Raw genomic sequence first — 16,582 nt, 5'->3', positions numbered from 1 at the left:
ATTTCGAATAGTCCACAACGTATCTTCTTGCGTTCGTGCGCATGAGTATCACAATGCAAAGATCCCGATCTATCCACCTGTCCATAGACCGTTAGACTCTGTCAAATAAGTTGCTGAAACAGCGATTTGCTACCGCCATATGAATTCTTTATAGCCCAATTTCTGCCTGTGATCTAATCCCAATTGGAATTAAAAACAAAAAACCGCCGATTACGCTGACCGTCTTGCTTGATCAGGTTGCTTTCAGAACGGCTCCTATTTTGTAGTTCAGAACTGCACATAGCGCGTTCTTTCTCTCTGCGATTTACTGGCTATATCGCAGTTGAGGTCCTTTTCAATCCTTTAGTGAGTCTCCGTCCTTTTACTAACCTCCTAATAACTAAGCCATTTTCCGAGAGGCTGAAAAAACTAGGATTTAAACTTTTCCCGCACTAAATAGTAGCTTTTTGAGTCGACAGGATCGAAATCTTTGTTGCTCAGCTACATCCACTGCCTGGCGTCCGATACCTGAAACGCTATAGACCCGACTTTAGAAAATAGTTTTGATGGGTCTATTATTATTGTCATCCCCTCGCCAACTACACCTGAAGCCAAAAGTGAGATTTCAATTTTTGGTTTAAGGAAGATCAGTATTCGTTTGAATTTAATCTTGTATAATTGTAAAGAAAATTAGTTGTAAGTTACTGTACTTACACTGGCTACCTACCAGTTATTTACAGTGGATTAGGGTGATACCTAAAGCTAGGTTTATTTCGCGTTGTTTATTGGACAGTAAGCCTACGTCTCAGTTAATATCCGGAGAGCAGTAAATAGATGTTCCTTTTCCAGGACATCACTTGCGTCCTTTTTTTTTTATGTCCTATTGACGGGGATCACGTTACAGGCTGTGCAACCTCTTTTTTTTTTTGTGGAAAATGACCTATCTATTAGACACGCCATATAGAATATATACCATATACGCCATATAGAAAATAACAAGGTAGCCTAGCTTGAGCCAACGGTTGTTTAACAATAGGGGCTTATTCGGCACTTCATCGAGCCAGCATGTTTATCTGTTAGCTCATTCCGCTTTATTGAATACAAAGACTAGTGTTGATGTTCACTAAGGCCGTACGCACGATGCAAGCCAGGTAGTGTGTCCTCAGAAAATACATAGACTCATGGTTTAAGAGCATTGGGGTTTAAAGAAATAGTGCATCATCGACTTATGGCTAGTTGGTGATAGTCGACATCTGTGAATACGGCGGTAGTTCTGCGGTCGTTAGGTGGTCTCACTGAAGGAACAAGGGACAAAGGGTTCTTTGTAGATATGATGTGCACGGCTTCCTGATAGGCGAGGTCAGAGGAATCGTCGTAAGAAAGCCGATGTAGCAAGATTGGATAGACCTATTATTTCAATTGGAGAGCGTAATCGGTTTCCGATAAAGCCGACGAACCCTTTCTTCCGTCTCCTGCTTCTATTGTATAGGATTACGTAATGGCACCAGGCGGCGATCGGGCTTGGATCCGGCCAGGGGTTGTACGGACCGATCGACGTTGAAATCGTTTCCAACTCTAGTATTTCTGGGTTATTTGGGTTGGTCAAAATGGACTAAACGAAAGCGTTACACTTTATCGTCATGTAATTGCACTGCTGCTGCGGCAGCTGGTGACGTTGAACCTCTCTTGCCATCGTCTTCGGATAGCAAATGCACTTAAGCCGGTTCAGTAGTGTTCTGAAAAAGTAGATCACATATTTAACCGTTAGAGCTGTTGCCGATACGGGGAAGCCTGACTATCCTATTGGATTGCCTTAGACTATCAACCGTTTGTTTCATCGGGTGGTGGACGGGCTTACGTAAGGAGCGCGTTGCGGTACTTATTCGCCATAACTAGAACCAGGTGAACCCAAGTAGTCGCTGTTGATTCAACGCGAATGGACGATCAGGGCGCGCCCTAAGCAGGTAATTAAGGTGGAGGGAGGGGGGATTAAGTCGGACTTGGCGTGAAATGTTTTGTTTGACATTGGCAGCTTTTACTTGGCTTGGTTTTTTCACTGAAACGGACACCGAAAACAAACGAAAGTTATTCGCAATGCCCCTACATTTTCTGCTGGCGTCCGCATATATCCTATTCTCTAGCCCAATTTCGACCCGCCCACCTTCGTTCTAATTGCCATTTTCAATTTGCTGCCGTTTGCACTTTGTTCTCATTTATTCAGGAACATCTGCGAGCTGTCCTTCTGCAAGAGTTCGCATCTCATTGCTTGCATACTAGCATTTTTTATGTTTGTGTCTTCCAGTGTGACAGCGATGCGGCGTGGATTCATTAGAGTAGAATTACGTACTTTCCCCTTACGCAAGGCTGAACCTTCGTTTCGTTCAGTACATTCAACAGTATACATGGTACGCATACGAAATACGCCTTGATACAGGGACGGACAAAATTTGACGGCTGAAGACGGTATACGGTAGTCTCCTGGTGACAAAGACGTCACCACTACAGAGAAATATGAGATCGGATCATCTCGAAAAGGGCGCGTCCATCCACTTCGTTGCTGGGTATACTTAACGGTAGCTGGCGCTCTACTTGGTCTAGTTGCATTAGCTGTTCAATATTTGCCTCGATGATGATGTTACTTCCTACATTTTGGTAATGGCACAAACAACGTGCCAGCCGCGCAGTCTTTAGGGCTGGAATGTGCCACCATCATATCTATCGTCACTTCTTCTACCGTGGGGGTTCTCCGTTTGTATCCTCTTCATCATTTGCCCATCTCTCCTAACGAAGCTCGAAGCTAGAACATAATAGGCAAAACGATATTCGCCCTCAAATCTCCCCCGTGTAGTGGGTGGGATGGTGCAGCCTCTTTTGCACTTGGACATAGCACCGGAACTTTTTCCTCAATACTTTACGGAACCCACCATCATCCAAACCTTATTTTTCTCGACTTCCCTCCGCCTCTGTGCTCATCATGTATTGCGTCTGCTTTCGCCAACGATCTCGCATATATACTGTCCATCTTTTCTTGGGAATAGGCATCTCATGCTCACCATGCGGACACCCCTTTCCAAATCCGCTGTCCCGCAGGCGCCGCTGCTTCAGGCAGAAATCCCTCTACTGTAGCCTGCGGCAATGACTCGGTTAGCAAGCAAACGCACGGTTGGCCACTGGTGGGACGGCTGGGCCGGATACTGGGCTTGGGGTACACCGAAATGTGCCCTGCTACGAATGAGGGAGTGAAGCAGTAAGCGATAACGGGAAATTTTTTTGCACTAGATTAAAACGTCATAAAGCTGCAGGGCTGCTAACACCGAAAGCATCATCGACACACCAAGCAATCGCGCTTAATACGATGACGACTTTTTTTTTTAACGAAGTTAAATCACGAGCCAAACAATCTAGCTAAACGAAGGTGTTCCATTCTTGTTAGAAGGTAGCCCCAAACGAGAATTTCGGGTTAGCTGAAACGAACAATAAGTAGTGATTGTATCAGGACAACCCTGGTCGACCCAGCGTTTTCTTCGAAAGCCGTCTACTTGATCGGCTTCTGCGTCCGTAAGCTTCTACTTATAAAAAGGACTGTTACAAAGGTACATTGCAGGTGCAGCTGTGGCACGTAGACGGTCATGATGTGTATAGACAAAATCTAATAGCAATGCGCGTATCTAGGAATTAGGTCTGAATGCATTAATGTATGACTTCTTCTAACAATGTAATTTTGAATAAATCGTACGCATATTACATATTTTATAAATAAATAGGCCCAAAAGGGGCCTTGATTGAATAAGCAAAAATATGTGAGCAATAAAGCTTAATATGCGTATACGAGTTTATCGGAAGTAGTTTATGAACGATACTAAACGTTGTTTTTATGGACGCCTTAGGTCATATTGTGTTCGTCATCAACGATCCCTAACGCCTCTGTAAAGTTACATTTTGATTAAATGCTCCTGTTAGTTAATTTGGCTAAAATAATCAAACGCACTCTATAAAAAGAGAATATTACTTACTAAATATCGAATTATACTCTCACGTAAAATGCGCCTTTCTCTGGTTTTGTGATACTCCATGAATTGTCACCTTGATCGAATCCAACGTAAAATACCGATTTGTGCTGAAATGTAGAGTCTGTGCTTCAGCGCACTCAAGCCATTGGCGGCTACTACTTTTTTGTCGACCTTTTGATTCCCTCCCTAATTTATCTAACCAAAAGTTCTAAGGGCAGTTAATTTCACATTGACCCTTGGAAATAGTCGTGAAGCTCACGATTATCCTTACGGCGTCTGGGCTTGTATCGGTACTCAGAAGACGTTTTTGTTTACACTTTAATGAAGAATAGAATCTGTTCTATTGATGGGCCATGGGCCAAGGGCCAAGCGTGGCATATTGCTTGGTGCGGTAGATCCTCAGCCGATAGACACAAACTAAAAGGAAAAGCCTATAATAGGATTTGCACTCCTCGTCTTGTTCAACGTCCCCAGATAAAATAACGCCATCCATATTCCACGTTCGTTTAATGAATCGGCTCCTATGAGCATGCTTGAAAGTTTCCATAAAATGAATCACCGAGACTAAACCTTTGGAGTTTGTTATTTTCGTTATACTGATCCATACTTCATAGTGATCTAGGCACAGTTTCATCATATTAAATGTGTACAAATGAACAAATGCGCACTGGTGCACTTTAAAAATATTTGTATTTGTATGCGAGCTTATGACCTGCCCGCTGTTTTACAAGGCGGTTGTTAGTTTCGGCTAGATACAGCCACAGCCAGCGACGTTTCGCCGGCGATACTCGAGCGTCCGGATCGTCAAGTGGGTATAAAATCAACCTGATATGGTTTAATATATCATGAGGAGTTACACGTAAGCGGCGTAAAGCTGATGCATGTTCGTTCTCTCACCTGACATGGAAGAAAAGCTTCCGCCGAAAAATTAGCACTTTTTCTTCTCCTTGGAAAGGTCGTAGAGTTTTATATATATATAACGTTAAACATGTATATAAATATAGTCTTGTTGAAGTTCCGTGATGCAGGATATGCCGGACTACAGGGGACATACATGTGCGTCTAGCAACCATATCGCACGGTTTGGACGGCCAGACGTTAATATGAAGGAGAAAAGTAAGAAACGCTGCGGAGTTAAAAGTACCTAAAAGGGCCCGCCACGAATCTCTTTGTTCGCGGCACCTGCCTCGCAGTAAGGTGCGGATGAAAGAGTAGCTGCTCCTCAGACATACACGAAGCGCGTGTGCATAAGGAAACAATTGGACAAATTTACGATTGTTTTTTTTGTAAATTGAACAAGGCCCGAATATTTGCAAGCGAACTTCTGAGCCCCACTATGTGGCCTTAACAAAATAGTCGGGATGATTACAAGGACGAATGCTAAACAAGCCGAGTAACTTAGCTGTGAGACGAAGGTGTAGCTGGAATTAATATCAACCGCATACATGAGAAACAGCGTATAGGCGTATCGATTCGAAATAATTTAAATGAGGTACCATAATGTTTCATTAGTCCACAGGAAGGCTTGCATTGTTTGATGCTAGCTTAATGCTAAATACAACAGAAGTCAAATTGAGAGGCTTCAATGATTCTGGGTAGGCGTCCAATGGACTGCAAAGCCCCGTGAAAGACCCCATTTTGTCTTGCTACTGAGCGTCAGCGCTTATTCATACGCCCACGCTTCAATCGTCTTCTGAGTCGATTTCAATAAAATTTAACAACCTCAAAGACGATTTTTCTTGAATCGGCTATTGTGATCGTTTATTTTTTTTTTGTGTAATATGCTCACCGCGTAATACATATATGCTTGACGGGAAATGAGTCAATGTTCCTTGGCCTTTTTTGTATAGGCTGAGATTGATGTGTTTGTAGTAATCATAAGTACTGGTGATTTCCAGTTCAACTAAAACCGTGAGGAGCCGATGTGTTTTTTTCTCCGTTTTCGTTTCCATTTCGTCCGAAGCTTTTACTACCCTAATTGCTTTACTGTCAAGAACATCGCGAATTTTTTCAAAAATCTCTATATGCATTGTGTGTCGTCTGCTCTCGGCACACCGGAAACCTACCGTTCAGAAAGCCCCTCTGCTAACTGTCTCAATTATGAACAGTTTCCCCAGCAGTGGTCAAGTCACTTTAATCGAGTTTATAATGACATTGTTCCTTCAGACAGAGTTCGTATATACCTGCGCGTACGTTCTATGGTTACGACGACACTCTGCATGGATTCTGACCTATATAGTTAGTAATGCTCATTCTAGCAAATATCTTGATAATAAATTATTCATCAGAATTTGATTATATCGTAAGTGTACAGCCCTAATTGCTTTGCTGTGACTTCAAAGCGGCGGCGATTTGGTCGTGAGTCCAACGGGTTCCGCGCTTATCCTAGCGCGCACAACTTACGTTTGTGTATACTGATATAATTAGGGGTTTTGAGTGGTTGCCTGGCCACCCGGCACGCGTTCACTCATCAATGCCCATCCACCCTACTTCATCTGCCCGTCTGATGCTACCCCAAACCATCGATCACTTAAACCAAAATTTGGAAAACAGTCATCGCTATATCGTGCAATTCGATGTTAGGAAACGTGCACGTTGGTTTCGCACATCGATGTAACAATGGCATAAAATCCTGTATCTACTGGCTTAGCGACGAAACATCGTCACATTAAAAATTAATCTATTTTTTATAAAGCTTGGTACGTTTAATTCATAGTCTTTCAGATACAATTACATAATAGCATATAATACAGTTAAGCTGTTTTTTTGTTAATGCATGTTTTAGGAAATCGTGTATACACTCTTACGTAGTGTGTACTCAGTTTTTTTTTTAAATTTGCAAACGTATTTGGTTCTTCGTACAGATGGCAGGTATAGAAATATACCGCACCTAATTATGTCCTATACAATACATATTTTTCTTGATTTGATAAGCTCATTCACAACGGATTGTTTTTTCTGCAACAATTTTCATCTCTCTTGTGAGTAGGTTTATAGTGTTCTAGAGAGAACAGAGTAACGACAAATACACCATTTAATTATATTAACTCTAGTAGGGTAGTTCTACCTAATTCGGCCACATTGTTATGGCGCATACTATACTTAACATATATTAGTACGACTAGGCTATATCAGTGCGCGTACTCTCTACACCTGCAGGTAGGTTCGATACCTGAATATCGATTATGGATGATAAGAAGCTTGCTTTGCGGAAATAATTACCCGTCATTTGCTTGGCGTCAACAGCGATTCGTTGGAATCACCGTAGTTTCACAGAAATCAGATCCGCGTGTGGACTTTTTAGGTCCATGTTTAGCGCTGGTTTTTTTCAATGAGCCTAACGTAGCGCACTGGTGATATAGGCCCCCATAATTGGATGCTTGCATTGTTTCATGTCCGCGTCGCCGGTGGCGTTAATGATGTGAAAGCCTCTTCTCCCTTATGGATTGAAAACACCTTTGTACATAGCAAAATGTCTGCGCCACGTCCAAACCCAATGGCAAGGAAGATAGATAGACGATAAAAGCAGGCTTCTGGTCAGAGCAATCACTTTTTATTATGTCGAGTGCCTAGTTAATTGCAATATGCTGAAGGAGACATTGTACTATCCCTGTTATTATAGGCGCCGTTATCGTCTAGCCGAAACTAGCCAGACTCACAATAGCTGCCAGGACTCTCCCCGACTTTTCGTTTCTCTTTTAGTCGTGCCATCGTCGTATGTATCTATATATGTACGTATGTGAGTGCACTGTGAACGCATATGCGACTCCTCCCTCCGGTTCCTGCGTGCAACTGCATGATTGTGCCCGCCATATGGGTAACGCATCTGTTGGAGTTTTTACGGATTGTAGAGTTTTTCGACATGGAACGTGTGCAAAAAAAGCAGAGGGGGAAAAGGGTGACGACTTGCGAATTTGCCAGTGGACGCTCCGTTGGTCGACTGCTAGGGATCGACTGGGAGGTCTGGCAGCAGCCGTGTGATCGTGTGTCATTGCCATCATCATCACGTGGTCAAAGCATGTGGCAGCAGGTCCACCGGTGGCTGTTACGGACGAGCTCTGTCACCGTACGGAAACCATAATGTCCTTTGCACTTTCTACTTCTGACTCCCACCTTTCTCGCCGTTAGAACATGAGCAGGCGGACCCGGTCAGCGCGTTTCACCGTTTCCTCGAGAACGCGCGAACTGCATTCAACTCGCTTGCGTTGGCCGTACTACCCGCGGCCTCGACTGAAAACTCACGCATCCTCTAATGGTTTGCTTTGTCAGTCACAGGCCACTGGCGGTTCTGTCCTATCGGATGCGGTAGCCGTACAGAGCAGCGGCCGTCGTAACAACCATCAGCGAGCTCCGCCAGAGTCAGCGGACGCCAAGCCCCCATCGCAATCAACCTCTGACCGGCTTTTTTCTCTGCTGTTACCTCGCTATATAATACAGTAGGAGCAAGCACAGGAGCACGGCAACGGTAGCCATCTATGCTTTGCTACAGAAGCGCGATAATGCAGCAATGACAGCGACTTCAACAGTAACGACGAAAATGATGATAGTTCTGGCGATGACTGTCGCGTCAACCTAAGCATTCGCAAAAAAACAGGCAATACGTTTTTCACTGACAATTCGTCCTAGGGAAGAAGAGTCAGTTGGTCGGTAGATCACTCGCTTAAACAACATAATCAGGCGCTAAACGGAACATCAACGGCAGGACAGATATTGCTGCATTTCCACCATAAACGACAATAATTTCCAGAGCAGTAGTGGCAACAACACAATGAAAAAGAGCCCACAGTTAGAATTTAGCTCATCCAGAATAAGTCCATATTCCAACAAAGGCGGTGTCGTAATGCAGTGGGCGTCGTACACCCCTATGCCCCATCCACAACCACCAGACCCAAATCGGAACGAAGCAAAAAAAGAACGGAGTTCAGAGTATGTTTTGATTAAGAAACCCAAACAGCACTGGCGATATATTGAGCCTGTAAACAACGATACTACGGCCTACAGCAAAAGGGTATAGGCTTTTGGAAAAATCATTGCAGGATTCTAGCGAGTATTCAGGCTACGTAGGCAATGTAGAATAGATTCAAATGGATTACTGAATTGTTCAATATAGGGTTTGCTTGATCCATCCAGTTACGGTACCGAGCTCGTAGTAGCGAGTATGAAGTGAAGAAGTTTTCCTATACTTTGCGTGAAGTTGTGGGCACGTGGGTTTGGGTAGTTAGGTACTCGACTAGGTTAATTGGGTGGCTCTCAATTATATACGCCGTGCACATACGCTTATGGGCAAGCTTTTGCTGGCTCGGTATCCTGTAACTAGCGCAAGCGAAACAAAGCTACAGTACTGGAAATCCCACCTGATCGGATAGAATAGGATTCATCTTGTACAAGCAGACACATCGCTGTAGCAACAGAACCCAGACAAAGTAGACTGACCGATCGACGTTGGTTTGTGTCGTCCCGTATCAGGATATTTCATTTAATTAACGATAGATGAAATAACGCGATTTGTTGAGTCAAAGGAATAAAGCACACGCGTAGTTTTTCTTTGTTCGCTATGAAATCAATCTGGCGCAACGTTTAATTTTACCTAACAAAATAGTCTTCAAACAGATGCAATCTAATCATGTATGCTATATGATAGTTGAACGCCGGCCGGAAACAATGTTCCCGTCGGCCGCCCGGCGGCGAAATCTGGCGACGAAATCGATCGCGGTCACAAGGCCACATGTTGTCAATGCGGAAAAACACTGAGCCATTAATGCCAGCATGCCGATATCCGTCCATAAGACAGCCAAGCACTATCGTCTTATGGTGGCTTGTTCTTTGTCGTTAACGCTGTGTTTTGCAACACGGCAATAGTCGATTGGCGCAGGGTCGGGCAAAAGCACATCGAGACGTACAAATGGGTCTGCTATTGTCGGTAATCTATCGGACTGGGCCTCGTATCGGGCTGTTATTTTCGTCTTGCAGCCTGTCTAATGCTTGTGAAAGTACGCCGGTGCATTTGGATCACTGCTCGTTACTCGTGCCGTTTTTTCCGATCGCATTAAAGTTGCACGTCGGCTAATGGCGCGGCACGCGCTCATAAGAATATACAAAGTTTTGTTAGGCACAAATTCGCTATCATGATTACGTTGTCAACGTATAGTTGTTCAGCTGTGAAACGAGGTGGGGAAGGAAGTTCTTGTACATCTTCGATACGATATTGCTTGTTGGAAGTTACGTAGCTAACCAAATACACTGTTGTCCGCTAATCTTACGAGAAGGTGGATCACCATGCGTGACGCAAAAACACACGAGATGGTTAACGGTTCATATAGATTTCTCATACAAACTATTGTATAAACGAACAGAGAGGTATAACTAAGCAGGAGAGATCTGTATTTTGGCCTAGGCTAAGGCAACGTAAAAACGAGCCGATATAACGCTAACACAAGAATTTACTTTGTACAACAATACTTCTACGGAAACAATTACGTAAAATATTATTCATTATCATTTTTTGTATGTGTGTATTCGGAATTTGTTTCCATTACGTTCGAGATGATACCGAAATGACTTAACGCTAGTTCTGGAATATATTAATTCTAGAATTAGAAGAATTACACCTTCTGTATAAACTGCAGAGAAATTAAATAGTGTTTCATACAACTACTACGTTTCGGAAACTGTCATTGGCGTCGCTAAACCTAATTCTAACAATAAAATAACATTGAACTGCCTGGTATAGCAAGCAGCCAACCTATTCAGGATGCTGCAAAAGGGCTGTTACGGCGTTTATACTATTCCATTGAGCTAACTGTGTCTCACTTACTTTAAATAACGTTTTATATCTCGTATTGTTTTTTACATTTAAGAAAAACATTTAGTTTCACCTTATAGTCAGACTTCATTTTGCTGAGTCTGTGCTTTCTTGAGAAGTTCTTGTCTATGTAATTTGAGTTTTTTTTTTTACGTCTTTCTTATACAAAGGTATAAATCGAGTTTTACTCACATCCAGATAATGGGAGATTGTTAAGTTTTTGGTTCGCTAATCTCCAGATATGATAAGAAAATGACCTCGGCTCGAATTCCCAAACTTCATTGCCACATCTAGCCCCTGCGACTGTGCTGAGAACATTATTGCACTAATTTGCATAAAAGAGTATTTCAAACTTGACTCGAAACTCAGCTTGTGTCGCCGGAACTTCCTTCTTAATAGCTCAAAAAAGATATATTCGTAGTGCAGGTATTTGGGGTATCTAAATCTTGAAGATTTAGAATTTGAGAGAAATCGAATGTGGGAACGCCTGGCGATCCGCTCATTTTTTCTAATTTTTGTCAGTGATGTGAGTTGCCTCAGGCAGAATCTGCGTAACAGTTTAAGCTGAAGGAATCCTGTATTAATTAGTGTCCTATACCATTATAGAAATACCCATAGTAGAATAACAACACAATTGGGTATTTAAAGAATCTACACAACATTTATCATCTACAAATATTGTACAATGTTTTCTGGCTGTCCTAACCATACGATTAACCAAATGGGTGAAAGTGAAAAAATTGGGAAAAATTTATTGAACTGTGGTCCTACCCGTTAGGTTAGGTTAGGTTAGATTAGGTTAGATTAGGTTAGGTTAGATTAGATTAGATTAGATTAGATTAGGTTAGGTTAGGTTAGATTAGATTAGATTAGGTTAGGTTAGGTTAGGTTAGATTAGATTAGGTTAGGTTAGATTAGGTTAGGTTAGGTTAGTTAAACAGCCGAATGTAGAAGGGATTAAACTTACTAGTCATTCGTCGAATTAACAATGAAGCGCTAATAGAAACGTTTGATACGAGAGCGGGAAGGAAACGGTACAGGACCTGAATGAAGATTGGTCGCTTGTCACGAAAAGTAAGAAGAACGAAGATTTGAAATATGCATTGCTCAAAATCTGTGAGCCGGTTAGTTAAGTGCCAAGTGTCTGCAAAAAGGGGCATCAAAGCATATTAAAACGATGCCTTAATCCTATGTTAAAATTGTTATAATATATATCAGCTATTGGCTAATTAATCGTATGTATATTGAACCTATCTGAGTGACTCATCCTGTGCGCTATGGGCATATCGCTCAAAATAAAATGTCACAGGAAATACTAGTAAGGCTATTAGAAAACCTTGGAAGCTGAGCTAACCAGGTAACGCTAAGTAGCTTAAGTAACTGGAAAGCTAATAAGTTTGTGCTAGCATACCTTAACGTCATGTTATATTAAAAATCGATTAGATATTGGCCAAAATACAGGACGGTTGACATAGTCAAGCATTCACTTTTTGCATTGCATTATCAAACGGTCCCAACCAGAAGGCAGTAAATTTCCCTTGGAAACACTTTTAGGATTATGCACCTATTACACCAATCTGCGGCTGACACCCATTGCTGCGCTTAGGATATTCTGAGCACTTGCCGAAGGGAATAGCCGTGATGTTCGGATAATTACTGATACGACTCACGGTACCTTACAAAACGAAAAATTCGGAATGCAACCACCAGGCCTCGATACCTCGCCCTACAGATATTTTAAACAAACCTAAACGAATGACTCAAGTTTCTACGTTCAGCACACCCGTTAAACATTGCATTAATCAGCTACCTCTCAGCAGTGCTCATCTGACCAAACTTGCCATAACATTCGCCTTCAGGGCAGAATAATGAGCATAGCACGAATTACATAAAACCAACTGGAAAACTGCCTAAGAGGGCTAGATTTCACTTTGTCTATTTAAGTCTGAATGTTTAATGAGGTCCTCCGTCCCATTCCGCGGCTAACTACCATTGTGGGGTTCGGATATTCGTACCAACATGCCGCTCAGGGAGCCATTCCTCAGCTACAAACTACTACCGCTGCTGTTACTGTGCTATGTATGTGTATAAATGTACTTCTGTGTGAGGGGTCGATAAAGGACGCTAATCCTGTAATCGCTATATCGTCCAAGGAGTCCACTTTGAACGAACTATGTATGACTTTAACGAGGTAACTCTCCAAAGGCAAATTTCCCACCATCATGAGCGAGTGCACGTAAGCTTCTCTACCTAAATTTCTACACACATTTTCTATAACTAAAAATACGCACTTCGTGACTAAAAGTCTGCTCCTTGATTCTCTCGGGATAAGCATAACTGACGAAAAACAGTGGCCTGTAGACCTAGCAAAGGCTTTTCAAATGCCTTCGAACACACACACACACACACACACACACACACACAAACATTTTGCATACTATATAAATAGCGACTGAAAAATAAACGACGATTGAAAAGTCGACTTGATGCAAGCGATGTAGCATGTTGATACTTCCGTTGAATCTTTGGTTTGTAGGAAACTCCATTATTTGGTAAACGTAAAATCGACATAAAAAACTATAGCTTAAAGATCATATAGATAAATGAACTCAATATAGGTAGGTTGATGCAGTAATGTTTGGTTCGACTTAAGGCGAACTTTGCTTGCCCAATAAGGGTTACATATGAGTTCTGGTATGAAAAATCGTACCATCGGTTTAATTCTACACAGCTCCTGGATTACACAAATAAGTGCATGTAGTAAGCATAGGAAACAAGAATTAGGCCATTTCAATGGCTTGTACATAAATTATAACCTAAAAGGATCACTTTCTTTTATCTACTGCTACGGGCGCTACTATCAACTTTTAAATTTCCTTTGGCTCAACGATTGCGTTTGATTTAAGTATGAATGGTGGATTTTCGTCTTGGAATAAAATATAGATAATTGGTACGCATCAATGTATGTTTCGTAAACTCCAGATTTCACAAAATGTTTCATGTTCGAGTAACTTCAAGCGTGGAGCGCTATACTACTGCTAAACAGAACTTCACATACGCAAATCTATAATAACATAGGAGGAATATGTTAATAAACAAAGGAGCAAAAGTATTTATTCATAGTAGTTACCTTAAAAAGTCATTACAAACAGCCACTAATACATATGCACATTGCTCTCCGTGCACATACATATCTGATTCTTTATTATCTTCCTAACTTACTTAACAAAACCCCATACACCCCATACATTGGGCACCCCATACAAATCAGTTTGGATTATAACGAATCGTAGCTAAGTGACTCTCATGATGAGTACGTATCCAATACCGGCTCTGCTATGCTAACTGATCATCGGCAGTATAACGACAGCCTGAAGGTACGATCCAGTTGCAAGGATTTAGCCAGGCAAGCTTACCTTCGAACTGGCTTGCCAACTTACCGAATCTGTCAATCTACAAGTACGTCTGTCATTCAGTTGGTCATTTATCACAGCTAGGCAAGCACGGAGGCGGTCGCCATTATTTTAGAATGTGGACCCTGATAACCGGACAACTACCTCGTACACCTATAGCTAGATTCAGCCGGCCTGCCGAAGCGGCAAATATGCTTGAAGGCAGGCTCGTTATACAATATCAGAATCAAACCGTTGGTGATATTTGCAACGCCTGAGCACTTCTGGCCCAGGCTTGTCGCCCGGGGAGTGGAGTGGAGAAGGGCGCCTCCACAACGAAGTTACCAGCTGCTTAGTGGGATGATCTAGTCGTATATCGTGGCGGTGATCAGCTTACACGATTGTCTTTCGCACGCATACCTCATGCAGTCTTTCCCAGTCTGTAAGCTGTATCCGACGCGACACCGGCGGTGGGAACAGACGGGTGGAAAAGAATTAACCTACGAACCACCAGGGCTTTGTGCATGCCTAGATTCTTCCTTACATTTCTATCCGCTGGTCTCATACTTAACCCCATCGTAAACCGAGGTAGCCTGAAATGATCGACGGTAGCGGCACATCGACTATCGTCTTTATGGTGAGCGCCACACCGTAGGCAAAACACAATAACCTCACAAATCCTTTATTTACGCCACCGTGGTCGGCGTCAAAGGAAGTAAAAGAGAAATCTCCTTATCTGCCTGCCTACTCTCTCTACATGTCACACAGCCAGGAGATGGCCTTAGTGCATGCATGTAAACAGTACCGCCCTAACGAAAAGACGGCCCAATAACAACCACGTCAGAACTTCAAATTAGAAGTGCAGGATGGTCGGGAAACTAGTTTGCGAACATTGTCTCATTCTATGCAACTCACTCTCCCGTATTTCACCTTTTTCGAGTATGTCTCCCCCTGGTCCCATCAAACGAGAAGCTGCGCAGCAGTCTCCGAGTATGGCTGTGTGTAGTGAATAGAGCGAAAGTAGGTGGCGGAAGGGACTTAAAATTTGCTAATTAGAACGAGCTTCAACTCCCGGTTACTGAAACCCCTAAGCCGAATAGGGGCGAGCGGGCGCACGCCCGGACACCATCTCAGCTTCCTCTAGCGTTCCTTCGACGTCAGTCTAACAAATCAGCTCGTGGCAGCTGTGTGCCAATAACGTTCCACTGGATCCCGAGGCTGCGTTAGGGAGTTAGGAGAAACCTACTGAAGCGCAGTGTGGCAAACCCCGTTAGAGGAAGTGACAGCTAGGTGAAATATATAATAGCATGTATATTTATGAGTAGTGGTTAATCATAAAGGCGGTTTCCGCAACGCGGCGACAGCCTGAACACAGGTGAGCTTCACCAGCATCATGGTTAAAAATGTGTGGTAAAAAGTATATGGAGTCTCTTCCTCGCATTCACTAATCTTAGGCGTAGTTGCCGCAAAATCCAAATACAACCCACATGAACGTACGCTACTTGCAGTACCCTCCCATGGCCAGTGAGTAAAACAATGTTTCATGAAAATAAATGAGCACTTTAAGCAGGTTTGTCAGACGAGAAGAATTAGCGAGAGGCCCCAATTGAGACATAGCCCTGTGAAACATTTGATGATTTCCGTGTTCTTTCTTCGCTCCCGTAAGTACTCGGCTGCAGGAACTAAATATATGTTTGCTTCCAGCTCGGCCTCCACACCGGGAGGAAACATCAGGAGTCTTGAACATTAGCTGCTGGTTAACTTCCGACCGCTGCCGACATTACTATCCTGGGGTGGCGGTACAAGAAAGAGGGCAAACAGCGCCATAAAGCGACGTCCGATTGCTGATTCCTTCCAAAAGAAGACCGCAGCGTTGATGGAGATGAAGGACCAAGAGCTCACATTGACTATCCACTGCTTTTAAGTGGAGGCCGTCGCTACTTACATCCCATCGACTCAAATAATAATGATGCAGGCCGCTGCAAGTCTTAGAATTGTAACGCACGTCTCGGCGTTATATCCTTCCGCAGAGCCACTTTTTCAACATGTGACAGTTGTGTCTTATATACAAATACACTGTTTATCACACATGGACGTAGCATGGTATGTGTATTCGTGTAAGCATCTTAGTTTGTAGTAATATAGTAGCCGAGAAGAACGAAGTCATATTTGTAAACCAAGGGATGACTAGCTTGATTTGGCAACGGCTACTGCCTTGGACTTGTCGCTAACATGAAAACAACGATGGCAACGATTGCACTCATATTGAGCATGTTTCTGTGCTATTCATTTTTTTCGCGTTAACCATATATTTGGTCAAAAGTCGAAAAGTATATCCAGCTAGGAGCAGAGTAGAAAAAAACACTAAACTATAGGCCGCCATGCATCATCATGACTTT

The sequence above is a fragment of the Varroa destructor genome, unplaced genomic scaffold (assembly GCF_002443255.2).
Source record: "Varroa destructor unplaced genomic scaffold, Vdes_3.0 BEIS01000002.1, whole genome shotgun sequence".
In the NCBI taxonomy this organism is placed as follows: Eukaryota; Metazoa; Arthropoda; class Arachnida; order Mesostigmata; family Varroidae; genus Varroa; species Varroa destructor.
The sequence above is the reverse complement of the archived record's forward strand: the minus strand, read 5'-3'. Positions refer to the sequence as shown.